Source organism: Periplaneta americana, chromosome 15 (assembly GCF_040183065.1).
Source record: "Periplaneta americana isolate PAMFEO1 chromosome 15, P.americana_PAMFEO1_priV1, whole genome shotgun sequence".
Lineage (NCBI taxonomy): Eukaryota > Metazoa > Arthropoda > Insecta > Blattodea > Blattidae > Periplaneta > Periplaneta americana.
In genome coordinates, this window is record NC_091131.1 from 7,596,868 (window position 1) to 7,618,729 (window position 21,862).

A 21,862-nucleotide genomic window follows, 5' to 3' on the forward strand; every position below is an offset into this window, starting at 1 on the left:
CACTGTTAGTAAGCCATTGGTTACCAACTAGAGTTTTTTCCCCCTCAATTGCTGTTATAATATCATTGCTATCTGCAAAATAGAAAACCCTTTTCATAAGATTTAGGCCTAGTCACTTCATAGAATATTTCAATAGCCTATACAGTAGAACCCCGATTATCCGTCACCCTATTAACCGATTGGCGGATTATCCGACTGTCTATTTCTCGCTCTTTTTTTTTCTTCAGAAATAAATAACTTATATGAAGTACTGTTTTGTATATTATATTAGTAGGATTATGTTTTTAACTTTACACAGCATTGTCTGCTGTTCGAATTGCCGTTCTATAATATGACTTGTATATAAAATGTCTTCCACGGGTATTAACAGAAAAGTGTTGTGCTAAGTGTCGAAAAAATTGGAAATAATTGAATGGTGTGAGAAAGAGAAGATGTGACTCATCTCGCATGAGAATACGAGATTGGAATTACAACTGCGCTTTAAAAGAAAAAAAGGATAAAGTGTAAAAAAGTATGTAAATCTACAATATGAGACCTCCTTTAGTCCTATCTTTCCTGAGACAGTCATTATAAAGAACTTCCTTGTCCCTTAAAAACCCGTCGTTGACAACCAGTCTTAAATTAGCGAACTTCTGATCCACTACCTAGCGAGTCAAATACAAGATCACGGAGGAAATTACAAAATATTTTATGGTACGGATTATCCGATTTTTTCGATTAACCGTTCAGTCCATCCCCTTCATTACCACGGATAATAGAGGTTCTACTGTACATATTTCAAGTCGCTGTCGTCGGCCCCGTTAGTAAGCTGGAGTGTTGGCAATAGATTAGAAGTAGGCCTATTCTGAATTTTGCTTTTCATATTCCTGGGGTGAGAGATTTGAGCGGGTGTGGGATCCCGACAGTGGGAACTTAGTGACTTTCAAAATAAAGAGACACAGCTATAAGAATATTATCGTGGATAATCCCACAAGCCTGCACGTGATGCTGCGGCTATTTTAATTGCTTCATATATTTGTATGCGTCATTCAACGACACCCACTCGTGCAGTTACATGGAGCTTCGACATTTAAAACAGACATTTCAGACGTCAAACCTGAAAGGAAGCAACAAATCAATTGAATTCCACAGATCGCTCTTCACCTGTTGGTTTTGGGCCCGATCGATACCTGCCCGTGGCGGATCGCATCAAGATGTCGGGCACGTCCCGCTCTGACATTTCCAAGTGTCTTGCTCGCGGATCATTACCACTCTAACCAGTCACTTCCCTTGCCCATCAAGACATGAAGTCATCACTGCGCAGGGCTGTCCAGTCCGCGCGTCTTCGTGCAGTAACAGGAAATCCATTTCATCATCGTCAAACATTCACACGCATCCTTATGTTAGATCCACAGCAGTCGAAGACCACAATGTGCGCGTCGTCATCTTCTCTTTGTATAATCTGCTTCACAGATTATGTGAAAGCATTCGGCTATACAAGCAGAATATTCAATTTCGAACGGAAGCTTCCGGCACTTGCTTTTACGTTCACGACGTCATAGGTTTGTATTCCGAGCCTAACCAAGAATGACACATGATTTAACTGAATTAATAATTTGTGGAATTTACGAATGAATGAGTTTCGCACTTAGAGGCCTATTTTATTTTTTTTAATTGTCCTTTTTTTGAAAACATGTACAAATTTTCATGTGAACAAGAAAATATTCAATTTATCTGTTAACAGTTTGAGAAGTTTCGCCGAGAAAGTTGCTGGAATTGTGGCAATTAGACATTCATTTATGCATAACGATACCGTTTTATAACTAAAACTGCTGTGTGGAAGTAAGTTTCAAGAATAAATCTGTAATACTCTGTTGTGACAGAATGGATGATAAAAGCTTCTCAACCGAATAATAATAGGCATTTCTCATATTTATTTTGCGTTTAATTTCCTCCAGAGTGTCATTTATATTTAAAAAAATTCAATTTGATTGCAAAATACACTGCTCTGACACTGCTGCATTCATTTGTTGACAAAATAAAAGAACAACACCTAATGGCAACAACAGACATGGCCTACATCGTTTATCTATGTCTTCAGAATTAAACTCGCTCCGAGATGATGACCTCATGGATATCTATATAAAAACAAGTGACGGAGGTTCCTATTCAAAACTGAACATGTGGTAGAACAGTATAATAATTCATTTAATATGATTCACTTTATAACACTTAATATTTAAATATAATGAAAGTGTAAATCTTCAAAACTTCAAAAACTTCACAATGTTAAAATTTATTTAAAAATATAATACCACAGAATACTATATACAGTCACGAAGCTTGAGTTGTGAGGGTGCTAGAAACAATAGACTGTTCCGGTACTATTTCGCATTGTCTGTAATGAGTCGATATTAGCGATCCTAGTGGTGAGCAACTATCTATGGATGCATATTTACTACGTATTGAGCTTCGTGACTGTATAAACTAGACTGTGATAATACTACGTCGTACGACCGTCTCATAGTCGTTTCCTCTATCTTAGTTATAGACCCTAAGGTAAGGTATATTACCCTTTTTCAAACAAATTTTAACATTGTGACGTTTCAAAAGTTTTAAAGTTTTTAGACTTTTTATTATACGTAAAATAATACGACAGAAAGAGATGATAGTCAACCGCTGTGGACTAATGGTTAGCATGCCTGACCGTGAAATGAGCGGGCCCGAGTTCAAATCCCGCTTGCGACAGGTTACCTGGTTGAGGTTTTTTCCGGAGTTTTCCCTCAACTCATTAATGGAAAATGTGGGTAACTTCCGGCCCTGGGCCCTGGACTCATTTCGCTGGCATTATCACCTTCATCTCGTTCAGCCGCTAGACAACCATCGCAGTTGATAAAGTGTCGTAAAATAAAAAAGAGATAGCATGTATATCATAGATCAACCTAAGTTAAGTCCAAGCAACCACACTAATACGACCCGAAAATTACCACATTAAGTTCCACCTAATAGGCAAGGTTTTCATCATATTAATAAAACACTTCACATCTGAAGATGATACACAAGTATCGAAAACGTTAATGAAAATTTAAAATTTATTTATTTTATGAAAAGCAAAGGCGTTTTGTACACATATAATTATAGTCAAATTCTAGGCATTACAAAACGATGAAAGAGTAATGGAACAGAGAAAAATTCTCTCCGGCGCCGGGATTTGAACCCGGGTTTTCAGCTCTATGTGCTGATGCTTTATCCACTAAGCCACACCGGATACCCACCCGGCGTCGGACAGAATCACCTCAGATTAAGTTCCAACTCTTGGGTTCCCTAATCTCAGATGATTCTGTCCGACGCCGGGGTGGGTATCCGGTGTGGCTTAGTGGATAAAGCATCAGCACATAGAGCTGAAAACCCGGGTTCAAATCCCGGGCGCCGGAGAGAATTTTTCTCCGTTCCATTACACTTTCATCGTATGATGACGCAGAATATCTGCATGGAAATATCATATGTACTTCGGTACATTGAAATAATATATGATATGCGTAAATCACTTCGTGATTTAAGACGGCGCTTATTCCGTCGGATCCCGGCCAACTAGTCACTCATAACGAGTGCACCTCAGCACATGTGTGGACTTCAGTCCTACGTTCATAGACATCTATGATGTAGTGCAGAGGGCGGCCACTAGATGGAACCCAAGAGTTGGAACTTAATCTGAGACGATTCTGTCCGACGCCGGGGTGGGTATCCGGTGTGGCTTAGTGGATAAAGCGTCAGGACGTAGAGCTGAAAACCCGGGTTCAAATCCCGGCGCCGGAGAGAATTTTTCTCCGTTCCATTACTCTTTCATCGTATGATGGCGCAGAATATCTGCATGGGAATATCATATGTACTTCGGTACATTAAAAATAATATATATTACAAAACGAGATAAAATAAAACCTGAAAATATACGTGGATACTTGAGCGCAGCAGTGTTAACTGAAAATGGTCAGGAGATGACACTTCAAGGTAAAGGAAGCGTCAGACGACTAGCCAGACGGCAGAGAGAATCCCTCTAATTGGCGAGAAAACATGTTAAATGGTTACCATTAAATAACAAAGCAGTTATCCAATGGACTTAATACGTGTCGTACAAAAATAGGAATAGATTCAGAAGAAAACATTCATAAGACTCACAAACGAATAAGGAAAACAAGAACGTCATTTCCCCCACGCTGTTAATATTTACATCGATGACGTGATAGGAGAATGGAAAACGGAAAAATGAAGTGGCCTATCCAGGGACAACAATACATAAGGATGAAGTCAGCACAGTCCTAGTTTCACAAACCAGTGGAGATGAGCCTCATATATCTACCGGGAAATCTTAAAAAAAAAAAAAAAAGAAAGAAAGAAAAAGGTACAGAATGAATCGTCAGTAATGTCATTAATAAAATTTCAGGAGGTTATTCTTTAAGACATTTCAAACAAAAACGTTCCATACAATTTTGCTCGTATTCGCTTCCTTTCCGAGATAAAAATTGTTTTATATGAAACATTTCATAGCGCGTTTTGATTTAATTCCCAAAATGCTCAGTCAAACACAAAGTATATGATTATATCTCGTGACGAGAATATTCTACGAAATGGAAATATAAAAATTGGAGATTTATCTTTTGAAGAGGTGGAAAATTCAAATACCTGGGAGCAACAGTAACAAATATAAATGATACTGGGGAGGAAATTAAACACAGAATAAATCTGGGAAGCTTTTATCATCCAGTCTGCTGTCAAAAAATCTGAAAGTTAGAATTTATAAAACAGTTGTATTACCGTTTGTTTTGTATGGTTGTGAAACTTGGACTCTCACTTTGAGAGAGGAACATAGGTTAAGGGTGTTTGAGAATAAGGTGTTTAGGAAAATATTTGGGGTTAAGAGGGATGAAGTTACAGGAGAATGGAGAAAGTTACACAATACAGAACTGCACGCATTGTATTCTTCACCTGACATAATTAGGAACATTAAATCCAGACGTTTGAGGTGGGCAGGACATGTAGCACGTATGGGCGAATCCAGAAATGCATATAGAGTGTTAGTTGGGAAGCCGGAAGGAAAAAGACTTTTGGGGAGGCCGAGACGTAGATAGGAAGATAATATTAAAATGGATTTGAGGGAGGTGGGATATGATGACAGAAACTGGATTGATCTTGCTCAGGATAGGGACCAATGGCGGGCTTATGTGAGGGCGGCATGGACCTCCGGGTTCCTTAAAAGCCAGTAAGTAAGTAAGTAATTAATGCTCAGTCAATTTAAGAGAACAGTGAATTATGATAATAAATGGTTGAAAGAAATTTAGTTTTGTCCTCCAAATGTGTACAAATTTGATCCGAACAAATGTAACACCGAAAAATTCATTTCCAGAACGAAAAATTCTGAAATTAATAACATTACTTAGGTTTCATTCTGTATACATTATCAATACTTGTTCTACACGCTTCGCAATAATTATTCAGTTGTTCTATCACCGTACATTACGGATCAATCAATCAATCAAACTCCTGCATCTCCTCATGAGGAGCATAGGGCATTCACAAAGTGCCTCCATCGGACCCTATTGGTAGCCAACTTCTTCACTTCGCTCCATGTTTTCCACTCCCTAGCAATTTCCTCCAAAACTGCATACATTACGGATAACACCAGTAATTAAATTACGTTTGTAATTTATTTTTTTTTACTATCATTCGAAAGTCATATAGACATATAATAATTTACTGAACGCCAAATTAGATGAATTTCGTTTTCGTGATTCTATACAAAAGACTTTCCCAACATTCCACATGCAGTAGTAAATTTTTAATTCATTAATCCCTCTCTTACTTACTTACTTACTTACTTACTTACTGGCTTTTAAGGAACCCGGAGGTTCATTGCCGCCCTCACAGAAGCCCGCCATTGGTCCCTATCCTGAGCAAGATTAATGAAGTCTCTACCATCACATCCCACCTCCCTCAAATCCATTTTAACATTATCCTCCCATCTACGTCTCGGCCTCCCCGAAGGTCTGTATGCATTTCTGGATCCCTCATATGTGCTACATGCCCTGCCCATCTCAAACGCCTAGATTTAATATTCCTAATTATGTCAAGTGAAGAATATATAATTTATACATTGTAATTACGGTTTAAGTGTCCCATGCCGTAGCTTCTTGGTCTAAGACAGTGATTCTCAACCAGGGGACGCGACCCTGTAGGGGACCACAGAGCAGATATTATTACTATTATTATTATTATTATTATTATTATTATTATTATTACTTACTTACTTACAAATGGCTTTTAAGGAACCCGAAGGTTCATTGCCGCCCTCACATAAGCCCGCCATCGGTCCCTATCCTGTGCAAGATTAATCCAGTCTCTATCATCATATCCCACCTCCCTCAAATCCATTTTAATATTATCCTCCCATCTACGTCTCGGCCTCCCCAAAGATCTTTTTCCCTCCGGTCTCCCAACTAACACTCTATATGCATTTCTGGATTCGCCCATACGTGCTACATGCCCTGCATTCCACATGCAGCAGCTATTTTTAATTCATTAATCCCTGTCTTACTTACTTACTGGCTTTTAAGGAACCCGTAGGTTCATTGCCGCCCTCACATAAGCCCGCCATTGGTCCCTATCCTGAGCAAGATTAATGAATATTAATAATAATAATAATAATAATAATTATTATTATTATTATTATTATTATTATTATTATTATTAAAGTCGTTCTATATGTATCAGTTTTGTTGACGTCGTACAAAATTTTGTCCAATATTCTTTCGAGAAGATTAACTCCGTACGTAGATGAAATTATTGGGGATCATCAGTGTGGTTTTCGGCGTAATAGATCGACTATTGATCAGATTTTTTGTATTCGACAGATAATGGAGAAAAAATGGGAGTATAAGGGTACAGTACATCAGTTATTCATAGATTTCAAAAAGGCATATGACTCGGTTAAGAGGGAAGTATTATATGATATTCTTATTGAATTTGGTATTCCCAAGAAACTAGTTCGATTAATTAAACTGTGTCTCAGTGAAACAAACAGCAGAGTCCGTATAGGTCAGTTTCTATCTGATGCTTTTCCAATTCACTGCGGGCTAAAGCAGGGAGATGCACTATCACCTTTACTTTTTAACTTCGCGCTAGAATACGCCATTAGGAAAGTTCAGTATAACAGGCAGGGTTTGGAATTGGACGGGTTACATCAGCTTCTTGTCTATGCGGATGACGTGAATATGTTAGGAGAAAATACACAAACGATAAGGGAAAACACGGAAATTTTACTTGAAGCAAGTAGAGCGATCGGTTTGGAAGTAAATGCCGAAAAGACAAAGTATATGATTATGTCTCGTGACCAGAATATTGTACGAAATGGAAATATAAAAATTGGAGATTTATCCTTCGAAGAGGTGGAAAAATTCAAATATCTTGGAGCAACAGTAACAAATATAAATGACACTCGGGAGGAAATTAAACGCAGAATAAATATGGGAAATGCGTGTTCTTATTCGGTTGAGAAGCTCTTATCATCCAGTCTGCTGTCCAAAAATCTGAAAGTTAGAATTTATAAAACAGTTATATTACCGGTTGTTCTGTATGGTTGTGAAACTTGGACTCTCACTCTGAGAGAGGAACATAGGTTCAGGGTGTTTGAGAATAAGGTGCTTAGGAAAATATTTGGGGCTAAGCGGGATGAAGTTACAGAAGAATGGAGAAAGTTACACAACACAGAACTGCACGCATTGTATTCTTCATCTGACATAATTAGGAACATAAAATCCAGACGTTTGAGATGGGCAGGGCATGTAGCACGTATGGGCGAATCCAGAAATGCATATAGAGTGTTAGTTGGGAGACCGGAGGGAAAAAGACCTTTAGGGAGGCCGAGACGTAGATGGGAGGATAATATTAAAATGGATTTGAGGGAGGTGGGGTATGATGATAGAGACTGGATTAATCTTGCACAGGATAGGGACCGCTGGCGGGCTTATGTGAGGGCGGCAATGAACCTTCGGGTTCCTTAAAAGCCATTTGTAAGTACGTAAGTAAGTAAGTCGTTCTATATGAGCCAGATTTTTCAACAATGACTTCAATTTGTTTGTTGAAAGGAATGGGTTGGGACTTCAAATTCTTGATGAGTGTTTGCAACTTGGGCTACCAAAACCGTTGCAGCATGTTTTGGCAAACTTGTTCAAAGAATTCAGAAGCAACTATCACATTTGATACATTTCTGAGATCCCTTCTGTACAATTTGAAAGCGGTATATCGGAGTAAAAAACTAGCTGATATAAAGTAAATCATGCAATGAAATGGATGGAACAGCCTATATTTTCGAATAATGATCAAATAGATCAATATGAGGAGGAATGAAATTCAAACAAAACTTGTGTCATATTATCTAACTGAATTTCAGGTCAGGCGGTGCGTCTGGATACTTTTTCTTAACCCATAGCAAAGCTGCACTCTTGTTGGAAGTGGTTCGTGTTACATATCTGCGATCCCCGCACTTCCTTGGAAACCTGTCCGAATGCTGGACCGCGCCCTGCTCGGATGCGGGGCTGGCCTTTTTGGGTTGGTTCGCCATCGCCACACAGGACGCAGTGCTACGAGTGATTACGCCACTCAACGTACGATTCGCTTTCTACGCACACGGCCAAACTTACACACTCAGAGATGGTAAGACAACATGCCATTCGGATCGATTCCTTTACTGTAAATACGTCTGGGGGCGAGGCACACGGTGAGTCGAATGTTAGGGCATTCAAAATCTGCCTTCCACCGTGGCGAACCGGGTTCGATCCCCGTCGAAGTCACGAAGGAGTTTGTGGTAGACAAACATGCAATATTAATAATAAAAAGTCATACTATCAAAACTATAGCCTACACAATAACTAAATAAACTAATAAACTTTCAATTCTTTCCGCACACAAATAGCATCAATGGCAGTCACGAACAGATTATTGTGACTATTACAGTTTTACTACGTCACACTACTTTTGACCAATAAAACGGTACGAAAGGACGTCTTTCAACCAATCATGGCTGCTTATCGCACAATTTTATCGCGTCCCTAGCATTTGTTTAATTTTATCGCGTCCCTAGCATTTGTTTATTTTTATCACTACCCTAGCATTTATTTCTTTGTTCGCCAACATTTCAAACTGCACTGGTCTGGACAATTATTTTTATATAAGTATATATATATATATAAGGTCCTATTTTAAATAATCAATTATTGATAAATAGATTTAACAAGTATATATATATTTATATAAGTAATATATATATATATATATATATATATATATCAATAATTTAGATTTATATTAATATACCAAAAAATAGGTTTATTTATATTATAATAATTAATTTATATATAATACAGCATTATTGTTGAAAGATAGAGGTATATATATATATATATATATATATATATATGATTTATATTAATATAAATCTAAATTATTGATATATATATATATATATTACTTATATAAATATATATATATACTTGTTAAATCTATTTATCAATAATTGATTATTTAAAATAGGACCTTATATATATATATATATATATATATATATATATATATATATATATATGAGTAGTTTAATATCAAAGACGGACATCTGTCGTCTCCATAGTTTTGATCTAGAGGCACGTTTTTGTTTCACGGTGTTCTTTGTAGTATTTTAAAACAATTTACTTTTATAAATGTAGTGTTAGAGTTTGTATATAGTTTCACCATAACCGAAAAAAGCATGAAAAAGTGTATAAGAATCCACATTATCTAAATTTCATATGAAGGTCAGATGTCCGCCTTTGATATTAAGCTACTCATATATATATATATATATATATATATATATATATATATATATATATACTTATATAAAAAATAATTGACGGTCAAAAAAAAAAACAGAAAATTACAAACCACTCCAGTCGATGCACAGCACTTTCAAATATGACTCCCAATGGCATTCAAGAACAAGAATTAATAAAGATCACTGGTCATATATGAAGAGTACCATTCGGAAATCCTCAATAAGTTGAGGGATACACCATGTACATCAACGAGTTCACTTCTTTTACGCACACGTCCAATATAACATCAACTGAACCACCAACCACTAAAACATTCAAATTTTTAAACTGTACTTTCAATAATTCTTTCTTTTTAAATTATTCATGTTTATTTTTTATTTCATCAACGTTAATTAAAATGTTTCTTGTTTATTTCATCATCCCTAATTAAAACTTGTCTAACACCTGTTTATATTATTTAGGTTATGTTTGTTATAGCTTCTGCTATATGATATTATGGATAGTCACGTATCAGAGATTGTTTAATACTAAGATTTATTGAAAATCATCTGTCAAGTGACGTTGATTACTGAGATCCGGATAATTGAAGTAGAATGCAAATGTTTTAATAAAAATGAAATTGAATCAACAAAGCCTTCTTGACTAGTAACCGTCCAAAGAGTTGAATGAAGATTCCATAGTTGGCACAACTGATAAAAAGAAAACGTAATCATAAAACACTACTGCCATCTAGCTTAATGTTGAGATGGTACAATAATACATTTGAAGACTGTTGTATTCTCGTATGCCAATTAATATTTTATTGTATTGGAGTACTTTGTTACTTCTAATCTTTATATACTTTCTTCTAATCGTGTAATAGTCAATTAAATCCCACTCGAGTTTTGATTTTCTCTAGATAAATCAAAACCTCTAGTGAGATTACTGTTGATTAACAGATTGGCAAACTATTATGCAAGCTTAGGCTGCTGGATGGGGAAAAATCCGGGCTGTCCCTCGAGAATCTTGACATAGAGCGGGACAGATTTAAAACGTTTATCCTGTGAGTACCAAATGAATACAATAAACTCAAATGTTTCACTAATGTGATATTTTCTTCCTATGCAAGCAAAGTGGAATGAATTACGAGGAATGATATCTTTAACGAAAATTGAAAATTATCGCAAAACGCGATAATTTATTGCATGACTGGCAACGCTGGTGTCTTGCCTCCACAGGAAGGGATCGAGGGACCTAACTCCTGGTGGAAAAGGACGAGTCAGCTTCCACACGCACACATCAGTGCGTTATCCCACACCGCAGCACTGCAGCGTGGGTGTGGCGCTATTAAACAGCTAGTGTCCAACTAATGTGAGAACATAATCTCCACCTGACTGCATGCATAATGAATGTTCAATTGCTTAATCATACACATAAGGCCAGTAAGAATTATCCAACTCGAGTAAATACAGGGACATCATTTTATTTTTACTTGCATTTTTATTGTACCTGCATTTCTGAATGTACTTCACTCCCACACCTTCACTAATGTCCTTGCTCCCGTCAGACACACAAACTTACGGCCGCTGTTGCATTCGAAGTCTTCAAGCAGTGAAGTAAACACTGCAGTGTATAGTGTGTTTCATGAATATGATTGCGTTTTCTATAGAAGAAAGAACCTATATTAATAATATCGTACTAAAAATTATATTCAAGAAACGATAAATTCAATTTCAGAGAATATGCTTCAAAATGTTTTTAATAATATGCGCGCTGAATTGAAGCCTGCATTGTAATGAACGGCAACCATTTTCAGCAACTTGTTTAAAAATTCAGATTAGCTTTTTTTGAATTGAGGTGGCTAGAAGCAAAGGAATGCTAGTGACATTTGTAATAACATGAGTTAAGTGCGTCCAGTGTAAGCAAAAGTATCTAAAACTTTAGTGGCAAAGGGATATTTTAATCGCATCACACATTAAAATTTAAATAAAAATTTCACCGATTTTACGAAAGCTTAAATATTTAAACCCCATTTTCTCAAAAGTAACTTAAGTGCACTTACAGCCCTTTACTTATGAGCCCTTCAATTTAAATGCACTCCCTATATTGTATTTTTTTTTATTTTATTGGGTTATTTTACGACGCTGTATCAACATCTAGGTTATTTAGCGTCTGAATGAAATGAAGGTGATAATGCCGGTGAAATGAGTCCAGGGTCCAGCACCGAAAGTTACCCAGCATTTGCACGTATTGGGTTGAGGGAAAACCCCGGGAAAAAACCCTCAACCAGGTAACTTGCCCCGACCGGGAATCGAACCCGGGCCACCTGGTTTCGCGGCCAGACGCGCTGACCGTTACTCAACAGGTGTGGACTCTCTATATTGTATGTTAACACCAATAATTAATATGCTAAATAAAGTAGACATTACATAACGAACATAGCCGCCTGAAATGTTGAGTTTTTGAAAAAAAAAATGTTACTACTCTACTGTATTTTGATGAATTCCGTAAAAGTGATGATCAAAGTGAAAATCGTAATATCGTATTTCCCTACAACATAAATGGATACACTACTTTTCTCTCCTCCTATACCCAGTAAAATGATTTGTTTACATATTGCACTAGTAACATCAAACTCCTGTAATGGAAGGGGGCAACAGTGTTTCCGAGTATAGCCAGGTTATTGTTAAAAATGTTGGTAAAAATAAAGTTATGTCCCTGTATGATAACATTAGACTGCGATTTCTTGGGGAAAATTATACGCGGACGTAAAGTCATACATATGAAAGCCAGTTTTGTGTGAATATACAGGGAGACAGAAAGAGCGGTGGTCAAGAGAAAGGCAGAGGGAGAGAGGGTGAAAGAGAGGGCAGACAGCATAAGACAGGCAGGCAGCAGACAAAGAGACAGAATGAATGAATGAATGAATGAATGAATGAATGAATGAATGAATGAATGAATGAATGAATGAATGAACGGAGGCAGGCAGGCAGACCTACAGATAGACAGCCAGAGAGACCGATGGCTGGATGAATGGATGGATGGATCGATGGATGGATGGATGGATGGATGGATGGATGGATGGGTAGGTAGGTAGGTAGGTCCACGGGACATTCACATGACAAGGTAGAGCGGATTTGTATTCAATGTCTAGTGGTGAAATTCGACGCAATGTCGTTCGGAAAATACCAGTATAATGAGCAATGGGAAAATGAATAGGGGAGAAGGGGGTACAGTAAGACAGGGAGAACAGTGAGACATTTTTTATTAGATGGTAAATTTTGATGCTGAGATGTTGGTAACAGTGGAGTTGTATGTTGCATGAGTAAAGTAACAGTATTTTCATACTCGATTTGATTCTAGTTATAAAGTTCAGTGATGAAAAAATAATTCGTAATTTTTCACTCTAGAAGTAAAATTTTAGCTTGTGTTTAATGAAGGTTATATTGGATATACAAATGAGATATAAATATGAATGTTTTGTTACCTAATACTATGGTATTTGAGAATATGTTTGGCAAAGTTTCGTCTTTCTTGTTTTAATTTTGAAGTGATGGCGTCATTTTTAAATTAACTATGCGTAAAGGGAACAGTGAGACATGCCATTGAAGGGCACACTGAGACGTCTCACTGTTCCCATGTACCAATGATTTGCAAAAACAAACTGTAATTATATGACATTTACCGGTAACTAACATTAAAAATGAACATACTAGTAATCAATTTAGGAACTGTAGCTTAAAATAATGGATACATTACATTTTAATGGTTTCATAAATAAAAAATTATTCACAAAATTTAAGAAAATGTTAAAAAATAATAAAGAATTAAATTAAATTCTTATAATTATAAGCTTTGTTGTCACCAAAAATTCATTTCATTTTTTCGCAAAAGTTTGAAATGCCATGGAAAATTCACTTTTCCAAATGATTCAGATGTTTCAATGGTTTCGAAGTCAGACATCAGAATGATTCTAAATAAGCCTACAGACCATGTCAAGATAAAGAGACAGCAAGTTTTTTTCTTTTGAAATAAATGTAAATCATTTCAATGTCCGTTAATAGACACTGTGGTGTCTCACTACCCTCCTGAATGGGAACAGTGAGACATTTGCATTTTTTTTTGACAAACACGTATTGTATATTATATCCTTTATCTATTAACATTTTCGTTTATGTATTATTGTACTCCATGTTTTAATGTCTATTTCTATTGCACTTGATTTTAAAAATCCTTGAATTATCACTTGCATACATTTGTCTTAATATTTTGTGTCTCACTGTACCTACTACTCCCCTACTTCTGTATTCAAAACAATCATAAAGCGTGTACAGTTCTGTGTTTAGTTCTACATAGCCTACTATGAGAGCAAACATTCTAGAAAATGAACTTCATTAAGAGCGACGATCGCTCTAAATTGACAGATGCACAGTACAGCCTAATATAACGAAACTGGTGAACAAAAAATAATGCAGAGATCTGGCGTACTTTGTAGTTAAAGCATTGATTTAAATAATCACCGCTAGGAGCACTGATTTACAACATGTTGATACAGAAAAGTGTACACTTTGTAACCTAATAATTTGATTGCTGTAAAAATATCAATATGTTAATATCATCCGCATAATTAGCCTTTGCCCTGCACATTGCGGCAAGGGTATGAGTTGAACACACATGATAATCCCAACCCACCACAGTTCGGAGATCAGTATGTCAGTCAAGGCCACGATAGCTTTTTTCTTAACTCACGCGTAGTAGAATAACACACGTTGTAGTTACATTTAAACCACAGTCTACTATATACAGTCGCGAAGCTTGAGGTGATTTTTTTGCAAATCTCGTGATAAAGCGCTCCAAACGGTTAGCAACTAGAAACAATAGACTGTCCACGGTCGACTTTGGACTGTGTCGTATTTCCATCGAGTGCTAGCTCGTTGCGTATTTCACATTGATGCTTGTGAAATGTTTGTTATTGGTTGTAATTAAAATGTTAATGGCTAAAATACAATAATTGGAATAATATTTTACTAGAGACGTAGAAAAATTAAGTTTGTATTAATGAAATTTATTGATCACGTTTTATTTTCAATTCTGGTGGGATTATTATTGCTTAGGCCTACTTTTTTTTTTTCAAAGGATATGTTTTTAATTAAAGCTGTTAATTTTGTTGTTACTTTTATTTGTTGCTTTACTAGAGACGTAGAAAAAGCCTGTTACAATAAAATTTATTGATCACGTTTTATTTCCAATTCTGGTGTGATTATTATTCCTTAACCTCATTCCACTTTGTTAACTACGTAAGCCTACACTACAAGTACCATTACACGTAAGTTACTCCATTAATTCATATTTCCATTATTATTGTTGTAAAGGGAAATGAAAATTAATATTTATTGGTTTCATAGTTAATTATCGCTATAATCTTGAATGAGTGAAGCGATTATAGTAAATTTCAGTTCGTTTTGCACAAACAAAAATAATATTAACCTATTTCTTGCAGGTATCTTCGAGTTTATGGTGGAATTTAATATACTTCATTAAAATAATAAATTTACTTTATGAATTTAATATTTCAATAATGGAATGAAGGTGTTAATTTTTCCAAAAGAACACAACGAAAGTGTAACATATTTTGTCGTCTACTAGGAGAAAGATCTGCGATGATGAGGCGATAGTAGCGATCCTAGTGGTGGGCAACTACCCATGTTTGCATTTTTACTACATATTGAGCTTCGCGACTGTATACAGTAGACTATGTTTAAACCCCGTAACTATGGTCTCCTCTCTTCTCTTCAGGGCTGCTGCTGAGTGAGGGATGGCCGTGTGCACCATTCTCGATCATCTAGCCCGTTTATCAGCAATCACGGACACATGGTTAATTCTTGACAATGATCAAGTTACAGACGCGGTGCACCGACATTTTCCCTCGATCAACTCAGTACCGTCAGCTGACGGTACGCTCGCTTGAGAAGAATCATCCGAGCGCTAGGTTACCGCGTATAAAACAGCGAACGAACGCACTCTGTCAATTATCGCTTCGTTTTTGTTTGTCGGACTATTTCAAACATCCTCGCAGTTTTCAAATAACAAGTTCCAATAATCATGGAAGAAAAAAAGAAAAGAGCACACCGAACTTCTCACAGTTCGAAGTGGGAATTCTTTTAGAACGCGTCAGCAATTCTGCATCCATATTAGAGAATAAAAGTACTGACGAAAGTTCTCTGGTTGGATTTAACCTCATAATTCAACATGAGTTATACGTGTTTACATAATTTCACATAATTTGTAACGTAATTTATACAGTGGTTATTTCATATTATTGATAATAATTGGGAAAATTTCAGTATACGGATACCTCACTGACAATTATCTTGAAATAGGCTACTAAAAAGAGCAGATTTTTGTGTGTTTGTCGAATGCTCATCATCTTGCTTACGAAAAGACACATTTCAGTGCCAATAACTTATTTGTGAAAATTTCAGTATACGGATACCTCGCTAACAATTGTTAAAAAAAAAAAAAAAAAAAAAGCAATTCGTCTGTGTATGTCTTGTTTTTTTTTATTAGGTTATTTTACGACGATTTATCAACATCTTTGGTTATTTAGCGTCTGAATGAGATGAAGGTGATAATGCCGGTGAAATGAGTCCGGGGTCCAGCACCGAAAGTTACCCAGCATTTGCTCATATTGGGTTGAGGGAAAACTCCGGGAAAACCCTCAACCAGGTAACTTGCCCCGACCGGGAATCGAACCCGGGCCACCTGGGTGTGTATGTCGAATACGCATCATCATGTATACGAAAAGGAAGTTTTTAGTGCCAATTTATTTTGTGTTCACAAAGTTGGAATTTTGGAGTAAGAGGGAAAGGAAGGTATCCGTGTAATTTCTCTTAATTCAAGCGTAAATAGCCTAATTGTCCAAAACGTCATGTAGGTCCTAATAGTTTCAAACGGCAAATCTATAGCTAATAAGTGATAATCTCGCATTTTACAAAATGGTCATTTAGTTTTGCTATATTATTACCGGCATAGAATAAGTACTTTATTATTATGTCAACAAAATTGGACAGTTAGGCCTAAATAATATTTTGTCCCCAAGTAAAGTCCCGATCTTCCAAAGCAGAAACATATATAAAACATTAGTCTATTTTGAGAAAGAAAAGAACATTTTTATTATTCATCTACAAACTTACTCTTTCTACAATAACACCAATTCTGTTATTTCCGCAGTGATTTACGTGTTCAAGATACATAATTTCATCTTCAATTCTATCAAGCACGTCAAATCGTGCCGCCATTTTGGTTTTCTCGACTTGCCCATGTTCAATTCAAGATAATCGGTCCCACACCCGTGGTCAAATTTGATCATCATCAACTCGCTTGTTTAACTTTGATCGAGATTGATACTCCGCAAATTGGCGTTGAAGATGGTCAAGTGCCGACTTAACCATGGTCAAATTTTAATCGAGAATGGTGCACACGGGCAGGAGTGGTAGCCCTGATCCAGTACTGCAGTCCTCGTGGGTGTGTGGGAACAGCTATTTGTAGGTGGGAGTACTGGAAATATCAATTTTCGATCCGTCTCTCCATGCCGAAAACGTGTTTAGCAGTTGAGCATTTCTCGAAGTCGATGATAAGTTTTAAGCTTAACATCACTGGCGAGTGAAATGTTTCCATTATCTACTAGCAGCTTCCTTTATCCGCAACAGTGGGTGGTGAGGTCACAGCGACAGCAGCCAAAATACTTCGCAAGGCTGTAGACAGGGATAAGTGGGAAGAGACCAGTCACTGCCAGTGTGCAGTCTGAAATCTGCATATGAAAGACGACCCGAGAGTCATTCATTTCTGCTGCTAAGTTCCAAATCTTGACCTTCTATCCCAGGCATGTCAATAGGGATATCCTGAACTAGCACCAACAGATAGCGCACGTGTACTATGAGGGATGCGCTTTGCGTGTGCATTTGTTTTTCGGTATATAAACATTGAGGATATACGTAGTGTATTAGTATATTAAATACTCTTAAAAACAACTCAAAATGCCAAATTGTTATGTTCCTATATGTAAAAACCGGGGAAAACGTTTTGTCTTCAATCAGGTCCCGAAATATTCTGAATATATGCTTTACAACTTAAAAAATATAAGTAATAAAATTGGGCCTCGAAAGTGCTACCTATTAAATAAAAGTAACTACTTCAAGTAAGGAATTGTTGACTATAGTTTCATTTTGGAAGAGGAAAAAGAAAAATTAATAAAAACATATGCAACCTCGACAGCGAGCTGTGTTAGCTTAGATTATATGCAGTAGTTGTAGGAGTCTACGAAGTTTACGCCTGCAGTAAACTCTCGATAAACTGGGATGTTTATTATTCAGGACGATCCGTAGTGGAACCCACTTCGTGAATAATGTTTTTAATGTACTGTACCCTAATTATTAAAGCCATGTTTTAAGTTCAAATTTTCAAAATCACCCTACATAGTATTCAAAACTGCATGTCCTTAACCTACAAAACGCACGACTAATCGTGATACTACTGCGATCATATTATATCATCCTATTAAAAATTGCATTTGATCTTTCTGCAACTACAGAAAAAATACAAGAAATTCAATCTCGATAGTCCCTTCCCTATAAAAAAACACATTGGTGGCCGCATATTGTGTTTTTAGCGTACGGTTCTTAAATACTAATGATTAAAGAGGGCAATATTCACTTTCGACATAGTTCCTATTTTTTTATTCGTGCATATTGTTCTCAAAGTTCTCGTTTAGGTTCATGAACATTCAATTTACTCGTATTTATATTCTGCATACTGCAGATTTCCCCACCCATATCGGGGAATTATACAGGTTTACGGTATTATTTATTGTAAATTAAATTAATATGAGGTAAGAAAATATTGAATTATATTAAATTATACTAGGTTATACAAAATAACTGTAAATATAATTTTGACACGCACAGAAAACCAACAAGAGGGAAAACGTAATCAACTGTAGCATATGACAAAACATAGCCCTACAACATGTTGCGCCGCATGGAACGCTCCTGCCATCTGACGGTAAAACTTCGCATAAGACATCCCTATTGATGCCCACAGGAGGAAGCGCTCGCTTTAGAGCCCAGGAGAGCCTGAGCGCTTTACAGCGGAAAGGAAAGAGACAGACGAAAGAGGTGGTATATGCCGCTTGGTCGACTGTATTCAGGGATGGCCAGCACTGATTCAGTAGATAAAGGGAAGAGAACTTATTAAAACTGTATCCATGTTAATTTTTAGATTTTCCTGAGAAGTATAAGTGCATTATAAGAACTTTGATTTTTTTATTCAAAAGAAATATTTTCTCAACTTTTCGTATAGAAAAGTGAAATTTTCAGGTATAGGCCTATTTATTTAGTAGTCTTACAGAATGTTTTCGTAAATCTAATATACCGTATATACGTATTACTGAAGATAATGTATTGAAAATTTTTAAAATATTCGCATGGAAATTGTTTGTAAGGAAATGAATTAACAAAGCAACTACTGTTACATCATAAGCAAAAGATACGTGCCCATGTGTTGTAAAAATGTCAGCTCCATACCTTCAGCACATTTCGAGAAGATAATTTAATATTCTGATGATAGGAAGTAGCTCACAAATATCACCTTAAAAGCATAATGCGATAAGAGTTTTGTTATGTAATTTTAGTTACACTTAAAACAGATACAGTACCTAGGTAACTTTGCTTTGTACTGTAATATTGTTTTGATTAATTTATTGATTACTTTTGTAAGGCTAAATATACCATCAATATAAATTCCAACTTATCATGTCATACTCAATCTCTTTCTTTGGAATACCACTTTCTTTATGAATGATGTGTTTCATCCACTTAATACAGTATAATATTATACTACTATGGAATTTAAGTGAATATTCCTTCTTTACTCTCTATTATGTTATTAAGATTTAAAACACAAGTGCAATATTAAGAAATCAGTGTTAGTACTTTTGTTTTACAGACAATATAGATAATATTAAACAGAAAGAAGCAATATAAAAATAACGACATAAAATTTCACGTTCCGTTTGAAGTTTGTGCACCACTGTTTTCTTAATCCAACAGGTTGCTTATTCATATACACAACCCTTCCTCTTTCCATACTTAGCGCTTGATGCCCGCGCACGACGTCAAGGTCAGAAAAATGCGCTTGCTTTGACATCACTGTTCTATCCCATCACAGATACGTGGTAAACCATCAGTCCTGTCGCGTTTTCACTGAACGAGTGCACGCGCCTTAACTACCTTGTTAAAACTCTGTGGTGTGCAGTTGCAGCCTACTTGTTTCCTGAGGAGGATTTAAATTTTTTGCTGATAACTTTAAGTATAATATTTATATTACGTAGCGTAGTATAGTTTGTGTAAGACTTACTTACTGGCTTTTAAGGATCCCGGAGGTTCATTGCCGCCCTCACATAAGCCCGCCATTGGTCCCTATCCTGAGCAAGATTAATCCAGTCTCTACCATCATATCCCACCTCCCTCAAATTCGCTCTAGATCAGGCCTGCACAAGGTTTGCGCTCTCCGAGCCGGCTCACAGCTCATGAGCGGAATGCAGATATTAGCTGCGCTCTGTATAAGGGTGGACTGGAAGAAGGGGCGATCTCGTACAAAATATACACAAAAGGAAGTACTATTACGAGTGTTTATGAAATGAATTCCCTTCAGTGTTTGCAAAACTATCTTGGACTATTATTAATTAATAAAGAAATGTTTATTTTACAGAAATAATAGAAATTCTGTAGCTATTTAAATGTACAACATCATTTTGTTATATTTTTATTTGTCTGTACATCAAAACGGGGCTTTATGCTGTTGGCAGCTGAAAGGAACAGTAGCCTACTGATCGTAATGAAACATCAGTTACAGATGTTCGATGTCTGTCCTATTAAAGTTAACTATACAAAACAGTTGCTCACAAATATAAATGTTTAGCCAAACATAGCAATCATTTTCACAGCCAGCCTGTGTAGTCGTGGATATTATTGCTAATGTTTAGTCTTGTAAAACTCAACTAGGCTAGTAGTAGTATTCAAAGGATCTTTAGCCTTTAGCTCACATTGAAGATCAATAATTTCGAGCTGTAAATCGTTAAATGTTAAATGTTATGTTCCGTCTTTTAGATTCCTCCATACTGTACTGTAGCAGTACGTAAGCAACGTGAAACAGTTACTGAGAATAGGCCTACACACTGCACTCCACTAGATAGCTGAGTGGTCGTTTCCCTCTCCTCTACCTATAGCAAGTCTATGTCATTCTAACGTATCTTCCTCTCCGTTTCGGCGAGCGGTAAACACGGCTCTCCCGCTCGGAAGGAGCGCTGTTTGTGCAGGTATGCTCTAGAATATGCCATTAGGAAAGTTCAGGATAGCACAGAGGGTTTGTGTAAGACTAGACACTATAATGCCAAGCAGAGCTGTGAGACCCGATCTCCTGGAGGTCCTACTTCAAGCAACACTTATGGCGGTCTTCATTTATCTAACAGCTAAAATGATCTCAATTTCAGTATAATGAACCATGCAAGTCTCTCTGGATTCTAAGGCCTTTGTCAAACGAAAGATTTACCAAACACAATTCAAGAGTGCGATCCTAAAATTCGCTCAGTCCATTTGAACATTTTTATTATTTATATACACATAAATATAGGCCTATATGATCACGTTTGAGCCATCTATCACTATATTTTAAGCATATTTTCTTCCAAAACAACGCCAATCCTTGCACCATGTTTAAAGGCTAGAATTGACAGTGCTGAATATGTCTGGTCCAGACATATGAGATAATGAGAGATTTATTATTTCATCTACTCAATTATTTTTGAGTACATATGTGTACTAATGGATTTATTAATTGTATGTTAATGGAAGTATGTGTTATGAAAACCAGGGATGGACTTAAAGGCTTTTACTTATTTTCTTCCTTACTTCTAAATTCATAATTTCTTAGATAATTTTCTCAATCATGCTCATCATAAGAATCATATGTATATGTAAATTCTGTTG

At 36.4% G+C, this 21,862-nt stretch overlaps 1 protein-coding gene and 1 non-coding gene across 3 annotated transcripts in view; both read right to left on the bottom strand.

Annotated features, from left to right (window-relative positions):
• The window catches only part of LOC138714606 (collagen alpha-5(IV) chain-like), a 291,605-nt gene that overhangs the window by 167,462 nt on the left and 102,281 nt on the right, over positions 1 to 21,862 (bottom strand). The gene's annotated exons all lie outside the window — the stretch shown is intronic.
• TRNAY-AUA (transfer RNA tyrosine (anticodon AUA)) lies at positions 3,176 to 3,247 on the bottom strand. The gene has a single exon. It is a non-coding gene; the product is annotated as a tRNA-Tyr (tRNA).